Source organism: Orcinus orca, chromosome 13, assembly GCF_937001465.1.
Source record: "Orcinus orca chromosome 13, mOrcOrc1.1, whole genome shotgun sequence".
In the NCBI taxonomy this organism is placed as follows: Eukaryota; Metazoa; Chordata; class Mammalia; order Artiodactyla; family Delphinidae; genus Orcinus; species Orcinus orca.
The window spans coordinates 85939162-85948655 of record NC_064571.1 but is presented as its reverse complement, the minus strand read 5'-3'; positions in this window follow the sequence as shown (position 1 = coordinate 85948655).

Here is a 9494-nt window from a genome sequence, read left to right as displayed (position 1 = left end):
CAGCCCCTAAAACTGAGCCCTTCCTCGTGGTTAGGGCTGGTTCCCCGCACCCAGCTCGAGACCTGGCACCTGGGGTCCTCGCTGAGCTCTCCGGGGCCGGTGTTCGTCCAGAATCAGTGATCAGCAGAGCCCGTGTGCTCTCTGTTCAGAGGATACTGTGCAGGGAAGGGGAGACCTCTCCCAGCACTCTTTCCCTGGGGACCTTTCCTCTTCTTGTCGCCACCCAACTCGTCGTGGGGGAACCCTCATCGTTTCAGCAACTTTAGCTCATAAATGAGGAGGGGAAGAGCCCAGTACATGTAAGGGGAAAGATCTTGAAAATAAGTAAATATCCTGACCTGTTTGCTGTCGGCTCCCGGTAAACATTTAACCTGCCGCCCCCAGACCCTGCCTGCGGGATGCTCTGCAGGGGCTCCGTGATCCATGAGGTGATCGCTGATCCACTAAGGGGTCCATGATCCTCTAGGTGATCCACAAGACACTAGGTGCTCAGCGATCCACTAGGTGACCCTTCCAAATCTTCATGGTTATGCTCTGGGCTTGGGGTGTAGACCGAGGAAAGAAATCTTGCTCCATCACTGCACCAGCTGTGTGACCTGGACAAGTCATTTAACCTCTCATGCCTCGGTTTTCTCATCTGTAAAATGGGGGGAAGAAACTCTACTTCACAGGGTTTCAATGAGGAGTGAATGAATTAATATCAGTACAGTGCTTTAAGCAAGTCCGGCATGGAGGAGGCATCATATGATTTGCTATATTTTTGGTGCTGGTTTCAAAGTAAAATGAAACTCAAAGTTTTGAAGACATATGTGCAAACTGCTAAACCCTTAATGCAACTTATTCTTATCCTTATTATTGAGAATGGGAAGGGATGTGTAAATTACTATAATATAATAATATATTTATCAGACAAGAATTCTCCCTGCGAAAGGATACAGTAATAGTAAGGAAGGTAAGAACTGGTCCCAAGAACATATCTGTTTCTGTGTACAACTATTTTGGGTAAAATGATGTCACTTATTGAATAAGGAAGCAAATATTAAAGCCCTGGAAGTTCCTTGGAAAATCCAGTGTAAACCAACAGAAGATGAAATGTCCCATGGGCTAAACCAACAGGAAGTTTCAATCAGTCTTGAATTTCCTCATAAAATGATTGAAAATGCCCTTTGTTCCTATTCCCCTTTGCTACCAATTTAAAGGAAAGAAAACTGGGTCATGCATTCAACATGAGAATGAAAGGGGCTACAAAACAAGCCAGGGGTAAAAAGAGAAGTTTTCCGACAGCACATACGGCCTCTCGAACCCGAAGTGGTTTGTAAAAGGAGCACAGCTCTGTCTTGGGAGGCAATTCTTCTGAAGGTCCAACACCAGAAGACTTTGTTTCGAAAAGGAGCAGAATGTAGAAAAGCAGTTACCCAGTTAAGACCGCAGAACCCAAATGTGTTCAGAGCTCACTTTAGTTCCAGGCAGAGGGGGCTGGAGATTGTTATCTGCTGGGAGTGTGGTCAGTGGTCAGCATCGCAGGCTGCACACCCGTGGGCGTGCTGTGCAAGGCTCTGCTAACCCAGGGCCTCCACGAAGGAGCCCCACAAGTAGAAAAGCAGAAACAGCAGTTACTCTCATGTGTGTTACCCTTGTCACCACCTCAACTGCCGTGCCCGCTCCCTAGAAAGACAGAGGGGTTGTGGGCCTGCTTTGTGAGCTAAGCATCACCCTGCAAAGTAAGCCATCAATCTCCTAACAGGCAGGTGGCCGTCCACCGCAACTCACATCAGCCTCCCGAAGAGGTTGCTGTGCCCCCAAAATACAGATAAATAATTTGTACAAAATAGATTTCCAGCTAGCTTTGCTAAATAACAGAATGAATAAAGGAGAGGAAAGAATCCCCAGTCCAGATGGCCAGCGAAGCTTACACCCAATCTAATAGATCAACAGTTCAAACCTCCTGGTCTCAGGACCACTTTGCACTCTTAACAATTGGAATTCCGAAGGATTTTTCTGTATGAGTGTTATCAATACTTAACCACAGTAGAAATTAAAACTGTGTCGACAGTAAGTCACTAGGAATTGAGAATAGAAGGTTCGATGGTAAACCAAGCTTTCGAGGGGTACAGTGATCACCGAGTTGCAGATGAAGGGCACCCACGGGGGGTGCGGGGGTGAAGGCTGGAGCAGGGTGTAACATACAGATGTGCCTCCGAAGGTGAGAGATTTAGACACACACTTGGAAACAGACCAGACCCCTCAGAGAGTAACTGTGGTCCCTTGTGATTGTTAGCAGCTCAAGCAAAGGGTATGACGTCCTGCTGGCCATTCTACATATGTTACCTTCAGTAATTCTCTTGGGAGTACAAAGATGGTGCAGCTTCCAGTTTACAGAAGCCATAAATGAAGTCAGTGACATTAACTGAACTAACGCTAAAAGCTAGTAGACGTTGGAAAGGGGTTCCAACACGGTCCTTCCTAATTCCAAGAGCCAGGCTCTTTCACCTGTCTTGTGCTGATTTCCTAAAATCGGCAATTTCTTTCTCCAGGCTCTTTGGTGGGTTGGTGGCTCCCTGCCCTGATTTCTCAGAGACAGTCAGCATTCTACTCTAACTTATTACTTGGGTGGTTTACTTTTGACAAAAATTTTTATGAAGTGTGGACACAGAGTGCTTGCTCAGTGTTCTGAAATCAGAAACTATATCTTTAAAATTTCAGAAATGGAATGAAGTGATAGAGTTACTTCCTGACAAACGTGTGTTCTTGACCGGAGGGGACCTTCTCTGGGGCTAGAGTCACTGCCAACTCCTTCACGTATCCTGGCTTACAGAGACAGTCAATACATGTATGTCAAATTGCCTATCTAGTACATGTATTGCATTTATGATATAGATAGATAGATACATAGATTGTCTTTGATTTAAATTTGTTTCTAAATTACATTAGAGCTGTACTAAAGGAAAACAAGAATTATCACTCTTAATCTTGTAGACCAATGAGAGGTAATAAGTGCTGCGAGAAATTTTCTTTCTCCTGTAGCTGTTTTATTTATACTCACTCTTAGCAGATACCATAGTGAGTCCTTCAATACGTCAGGCCCATTTTTCACATGGTGATGACCACAGCTGAGGCTGGCTGGTTGAGACCCTCCTGATAAATTAGCAACAAATGCATGGCTTCAGGGTGCATAAGGGAGAGTCATTTAGAAAGTGAAGGATAAAAGTACACAATCCTAAAATATGGGGGAAAAAGATGATCATTCTACCAAAACTTCTACAACAGAAGTTTTCCTAAAAAATGTCCCTCCAGAACAACAGCAAGTTTCCACAGAATGATCAAATCCATCAACACATTATCAGATAAATTCCTGGGTACCAGGTGCAGCCAGGTCAGAAAGTGAGATGGAGCAGAGGGGATGGAGGAGGCTGGAGTGACTTTGTACCAGAGAAGAGAGAGGAGACAGGGCAAAAGAGCACAATCTTGTCATGTTGTAAGTAAGCCATTTATTCACTATTGTGGGTGAACGTCAATCGACACTAGTTGTGAGGAATAGGAAGAAAGAGGGAATTGGGACTCTCAAATAAGCATTTGACAAGCATTACGTGAACGCTTCCAAACCTAGAAAGAAAAAAAAAAAAAATGAGACTTAAAAAAAGAGACTCAGATTATAAAATAATAACCAATAAAATTTAACAACTAACACACCATTGTAAAGCAATTATACTCTAATAAAGATGTAAAAAAAAGAAATTAGAAAAAGAACAACAGAATAAATTTAAAGAAAGATTAAAAAAAAAAAAACAGTCTCCATCTCTTAACACTGATACTCAGGCCCCTCACTGCTATCAGCCTTTTCATTTCAATGTCATCATTCTTTTTTCTTTCTCTTTGATTCAGAGATTAGACGAGCATATTAATACATATGTTTCCCACTTCCTGCCCACACACTTTTATCTAAATTTCTTCAAGGTCCCACAATGAGACAAGGGCAACTTCTTTAAAAACGGATGCAGTTTTCCTAGCCAGCTGTCGGGTCATCATTTCCTGTTGTGATTTATGGATGGCACAAATGTCCTCCGTCAGTCCACTGAGGTGGATCGAGCTTTGGGACAGGTGCTGAGGATCCAGATTTGAACAAGGAAGAAAAGGACCCGTCTTCCATGGAGCTTGTGTTCTAGTTGAAAGAGACAGATGCTAAAGAAGGAAGCAAACATGAAGTGACCATAGACCGTGAGAAGTGTCCCCAAATGGATAACACAGGGTCATAGGCTAGACTAGAAGCCTATCGGATAAGACTGTTAGAACCAGAATGATAAGGAGGAATGAGCTGTGAGATGATTTGGGGAATGAACATTCTAGAAGGAATTGAAAATACAAAATCTTTGGGGCAAGAACAAGCTTGACCTGTTCAAAAAAAAAAAAAATGAGGACTAAAATGGCAGAAGTACAAACAGCAACAAGAAAAATGACATGAAGGAGAAAATATAGCTAGAGGCTGGATCATGTAGAGATTTCTTGGTCACAGCAAGGAAATTGAAATTTACAGGAGAGGCAATGGACGATCATAGGAATATCTTAAGCAAAGTAATGATAAAGTGTGATTTACCTTTTAGAAAATTTTCACTAATCCTCTTAGTAAATACACCACCTGGTACGAAACTCTGCCATAAATGGCCTTGTTGCCCTGCAGTTACCTGGAGGTGGAGGAGAGCCTGTTAAGACATCATTCAGAAACTTCATTGTTAATAGATTTCTGATTCTGTCCCCAACGCAATAGCTCTAGGCTCATACTTGGCTTGCCATATATTAAAAATCTGTTTGGAAGCAAACTGTTTTTAAAGTACCTTTGGTTTTAATTAGCATTTTAATTTTAAGAAAGGATGAGAAATCTTCATAAGAAGCATTTTCCACTTGGGTGTTTAAATCTGTACCATAATGTTACATTAAAATCGTTCCTGAAGTGTTAATTAATAATTATCTTAGGAATATTGCAAATGTGAAAGGCCATTGTGACTCACCAGCTTCATTTGAGCTCACTCCGTTTAAAAATTCCATTAATTCTTGTTACCAGTGACAAGATCGTTTAATTTCTTAAATGTGACATTTTATTACACATAGGGCCTTCCATCTACGTGAAGTTATTGGCTGTGACAGGCCCTAAAACTCATTTTTATTTTTCAAAATGCGTTTTGTCGACTGTTTTGCCTATCTGTAATTTGATCCATCTTTAGAATACAAGGAACTCTGACTGTCCTCTCCAAGTCTCCACTAGGGGAGGTGAAAAACTGAGCGCCAGGTAAGGGCAGGAGCGAGGAGAGTCAAGTCGAGGGTGGCTACGTGAACCTGCAATTGGGACCAGAGCTGGAAATGCATTTCTGTGCCCAGAAATGGCCTTTAATCTTTACACTTAGATGGCAACTGTGGGATGGACAGGATGAAATCACCTGGCATGTTAAAAAGATACATGTGTCAATATTTATAGCAATTTAGGAGACATTAAGACACTTGGGTGGAGTTAAAGAAAATCTATGTCCTCCCAGCCTGATCTTCGAAAACCAAAATCTTTACAACATTACTCCTGACGGGACGCCTTGGTGAAAAGCGCTAAGAGCTGCATTCACGTTGGTATTGAATCCACTGGAAGACTAGGCATTTTCTGCATTAAAAGGAACCGAAACTTCATAGAAGTGAAATCTCAAGAGCAAAGCTAAGCAAGTCAGCAAGCAGCTGGCCCAACTCACAAATGTCATGGCCACTAAAGTCCCATCTTTCCGTTTCATGTCTCTTCTACTTGCTAAAGTAATGATAAGGGTAGGAGCAGCTCCCAGCGATGGAGAACACGTTCTGTTTTCTGGTGCTTTGTTCTAGGTCTATTCCTTACCCTCTTTAGTCCTTACCTGTGGCATTACGATGACAACCATGTAGGCTGTGCAGGAAACCAAGGCTCAGAGAGATGAAGGTCCTGTCTCAGTCACACGGAATTCTCACCTGGGTCTGTCTGATCCTTCCCCCAGGTACCCTGCTGCCTGATGGACCAAGGTATTTGGCATTTGAGGCAAATAGTGTCACCAAGCACTATTTAGGAAAATAGAAAAAATAGGGAAAGCATTTAGGAAAAGCACAGAGAGCATCACACTGGCAGTTCCGAGGCCCCAAAGGGCGAGCAAAGTGTCCCAGGAGGACTTCAGGGTTGGAGGTGATTAAAGGAAGGACACACACTCATTGCCACGTTTCTCATGGGGAGATGGGTTCCATCTGCCCCCCACCCTGGGTCTGGGCTGGCCTGTGACTGCTTTGACCAATAGTGGACAGTAAAAGTGATTCCAGGCCATAGTTGTCAGAAAAAATGCAGAATCCCCAGTTCAACTCAAAGTTCAGATAAATAACAGTTGTCTTCGGATGAGTACGCCCCATGCAACATTTGAGACACACCTATGCTAATAGTTATTATCGTTCAGATGAAATTCAAATTGAACTGGGCATCCTATCATTTTCTTTGCTACATCTGGCAGCCCTGCACAAATTTTAAGACTAGACTTCAAGAGAACTGGGAACCTCTGCTTTGGTCCCTTGTTGGCCTGAGCAGCCATGTAGCAAGGCTGAACTACTCTGCTGGAGAGACCACGGGGTGCGGGGGGTCTGGTTGAGTCCAGCCATGCAGCTCACCCTGCCGAGGCTCCAAGTATGTGAGTGAAACCATCTGGAATGGTCCTGACCAGACCAGCCCCCAGATGAGCACCACCTAGCCATCCCAGTCTACACCAGGGGAAGCAGAGAATCACCAGCCTGAAATCGTGACCCACACAGTCATAAACCATGATAAGATGGCTATTGTCTTTAGCCACTGCATGGTGGGGTAGCTCGCCATGCAGCAGTTGATAATCAGAGAGAAATGAGAAAGAAGGTGGAAAAAGGAAGTCGAAGCTAAGGCCCACAGTCTCTGAAGAGCAAAGAAAATCTCAAATGTCTCTGAGACATAGGAAACTATGCAACTGTGTATGTTTAAATTATTGTAGCTCAACCTTTGCTTTAGTTTACTGAGTGAAAGTTGATGACTCACCAATACCGTTTTTAAAACATGCCCTGGAACATGAAATTAATTCTAAGAACATTTCTCAGTTTTCACCTCTATAAGTCTTCCTTTTTACTGCATGGTGCTTTTTGAAAAATAAATAATAGCTTGTTTATGAGCTATCAGCGACTGTTGATTCATTTGCTAATTAATGATTCAGACAAAATCAGTGTGTAATATCCAGTGATAACCAGGTTATAATTATGAGTTCTTTCTTTGTCATAAACCTTACAAATTACAGACAATTTTAGAATTTTTACTCATCGTTGGTTACTGAATAGACGCCTTGAGCAATTCCGGTCATTATTTCATCAGTTACATCCAAGCAAGAAACCTGGACCTCTCTTGTGCTCCTTCTTCATTATCTCCCAGGACCAGTCACCACCTGTACATCCTGCCCCCAAATAGCTTTCAAATCCATGCAGCCCATCGCAGCTATCTTAGTTTAGGACCAAGACATCAGTCTTGCTACTGGGTGTCTTGTCATCATCCTTTGAATAATGCCCCCCCCCGCCCACAGATGTCCACATCTTAATCCCTGGCACCTGGAAGTATGTTATCTTACATGACAAAAGGCACTTTGCAGCTCTGGTAAAGTGAAGGATTCTGAGATGGGAAGGTTACCCGGGATAACCTGGGTGAGCCAATGTGGTCATAAGGGTTCATGCAAGAGGAAGGCAGTAGAATTACACTCAGCGAGAAGGGGATGTGGTGATGGAGCCAGAAGTTGGAGAAATGCACTTTGAAGATGCGGGAGGAGACCTGAGCCCAGGAATGTACGCAGCCTCTGAGGCTGGAAAGGCCAGAAACGGACTCTCCCCGAGGAACACAGCCGTGCTGACACTTAGATTCTGGGAGTCTGACCTCCAGACTGTAGCAGAACAATGTGTGCTGGTTTAAGCCACTAAATTGGTAGTAATTTGTAACCACGGCAATAGGAATCCAATACATGCCCTCAATTCTTTCCCCCATCAGCAAGGTCCCTTTAGGTTATAAATTTGCTGAAGTCACTCCCTAGCATCAAACTCTCTCTAAAGGCTTCCATCTGAGATTAAAATAAAATCCAAATTCCTACAAATAGCCCACCAGCCCTGTTCCAGCCCACCCTCTGCCCTGGCGTCTTTCCATTCTCCCCTCCCTCACACTGAATAGAAGACCAAGCCTGGAGACCTCTTCCTGTTCCTCAGATAAGTCCAGGTTCTTCCTGCCTTCAGGCCCGGGACAGATCAGAATGTGTTTCCACGTCCTTTTTTCTCCCTAGTCGCATGGAGAGGCTACAGAGTGAAGTAAGTCAGAAACAGAAAAACAAATACCGTATGCTAACACATATATATGGAATCTCAAAAAAAAAATGGTTCTGAAGAACCTAGGGGCAGGACAGGAATAAAGATGCAGACATAGAGAATGGACTTGAGGACACAGGGAAGGGAAGGGGAAGCTGGGACGAAGTGAGAGAGTGGCATGGACATATATACACTACCAAATGTAAAATAGATAGCTAGTGGGATGCAGCCGCATAGCACAGGGAGATCAGCTCGGTGCTTTGTGACCACCTAGAGGGGTGGGATAGGGAGGGTGGGAGGGAGGCGCAAGAGGGAGGGGATATGGGGATGTATGTATATGTATAGCTGATTCACTTTGTTATACAGCAGAAACACCATTGTAAAGCAATTATACTCCAATAAAGATGTTAAAAAAGGGCTTCCCTGGTGGCGCAGTGGTTGAGAGTCCGCCTGCCGATGCAGGGGACACAGGTTCGTGCCCCGGTCCGGAAAGATCCCACATGCCGCGGAGCAGCTGGGCCCGTGAGCCGTGGCCGCTGAGCCTGCGCGTCCAGAGACTGTGCTCCGCAACGGGAGAGGCCACAACAGTGAGAGGCCCGCATACCGCAAAAAAAAAAAATGTTAAAAAAAAAAAGAGGCTACATTTCAAAACTCCCTTGCAGTTAGCTCATAGCGTGGTATTTACCACTCCAGCTCCTCCCCCTACGACCCTCCCTGCTCTGGCTCTGCTCAGATGCTGTAAGCTATTGACCCCCTGGAGGCCGTTGAGCTACATCATCCGAGTGTGGCCAGGTGGAGCAGCGCCCTCCACCCACACTGGGTTCTGAAGTGAGAAAGAAATGCACTAATTGTGTTAAGCAGCTGAGATTTGGGGGTTATTTGTCGCAACAGCTGGCTTTCTGCAAAACCTATGCCGGAGCTGTCACCCCTGCCTGGAACATTCTCACTCCAGGTATTTCCACAGCGGCCTCCCCAGGTCTCGGGTCAAAGGCCTTTCCATAAAAGCTTCCGGAGCATCCTTCATAAAGGAGCACCTCCACCCACATGGGCCTGTCGCATTTCTTCAGAAGAGTTGCCATTATCCCCAATATCTTTTTAGCTTTTTCTTTACTTGTTCATCATTGTGTCCTCAAAGCACCTGGCACAGAGTAAGC